This window comes from Otolemur garnettii, unplaced genomic scaffold, assembly GCF_000181295.1.
Source record: "Otolemur garnettii isolate 467f Iridium unplaced genomic scaffold, OtoGar3 scaffold00039, whole genome shotgun sequence".
In the NCBI taxonomy this organism is placed as follows: Eukaryota; Metazoa; Chordata; class Mammalia; order Primates; family Galagidae; genus Otolemur; species Otolemur garnettii.
Genome location: NW_003852434.1, coordinates 13,861,004 through 13,862,159, shown reverse-complemented (window position 1 = coordinate 13,862,159; position 1,156 = coordinate 13,861,004). Strand labels below are relative to the sequence as shown.

The following is a 1,156-nucleotide window of genomic DNA, read 5'->3' as shown; positions in this document are numbered from 1 at the left end:
TGGGTTGAATAACAGTGCAGTTAGCAGGAAAGCTGGGTAATAGGACCAGGAGCATGTGGCGTGCACACCAGTGAGACTCTGGGGCATTGCCCCAGCACGTTTGCTCCTGGCTCCTCTCGTTCACCCTTTGTCACAGGGCTTCTGAGTAGCAGGCTGCAGACCTTCCCGTGGTTGAGTATAGATATGGTCATAAACTCATATCAGTCAAGCCTAAACAGGACTTTGATGTTTCCAGCCAAACTCCACTTAGGAGTTTTGAGTTAACCTGATATTATTGAAGAGGGTGTGCGGTTACCTACAAGAGTTTTCCATGCAGATTGAAATTTGTGTTGATATATTTTTCTTCCTTTTGCTCAAAACCTTACAGATTGTTAATTATATAAGTATACAACCCACTGGATCATTATTTACCTCTCAACCTCTCACCCTAAGAAGTTGCTGGACGTGGGAGGGTTTTGTTTGGTTTAACTAATAGTTTTGATTTTGTTTTTAGTAGGGATTTGGGAGACTCTCGCTACTTGGAATTAGAGAACACTCGAGCAGGTTGCTAGGGTATAAAGGGAGCTTTCTAAATATAGGGAGACAGTGTGAGGATGGGGATTGGTGGGTGCCTTATAATATCGGTATCTTAGGATAGTTGTAAATATATAGTAGACATTTTAAAATTTGTTTTATACTGAGTGAAAGAGAAAAATCGAGGAAGACTCTTAGATTTTTTCTCTAAATAAACAGGTAGAAGGTGGTGCCATTAACTAAAATGAGAAAGATTACTGTCAGGTGTTGCTAATTATAATCTTTTTTTCAAAGTTTTCTTGGTTATTTTCTTTTATTTTTCCATATTAACTTTAACTTCAAATTACATTCTTCAAAGAAGAAAAAAATACCATTAACAAGTTGCAATTGTATGACATTGTAGGGACCGTAGGAGGAATTGTTGCAGGGAAGATGAGTCAGTTAGGCCTTCTCACCTCCTGAAGGCCACGAGGATGAAGCTGCCTGTTATCTTCAGTCATGGTCATTAGTGCTTGATTGAGGCCACTGTGCTGCCTACTAAGGCCCAGGGATTCCCGCCAGGTGGGAAAGTTGCTTATACCAACTCAGCCAACCTATGGGCCATGCAGGTGGCTGTCCCCATGCCTGCTGGCCACCAGGGGCT

The 1,156-nt window shown here is 41.7% G+C and overlaps 1 protein-coding gene across 2 annotated transcripts in view; it reads left to right on the top strand.

Moving 5' to 3' along the window:
- Window positions 1-1,156, top strand: part of MTHFD2L (methylenetetrahydrofolate dehydrogenase (NADP+ dependent) 2 like) — a 128,506-nt gene that overhangs the window by 69,277 nt on the left and 58,073 nt on the right. The window lies entirely within an intron of this gene.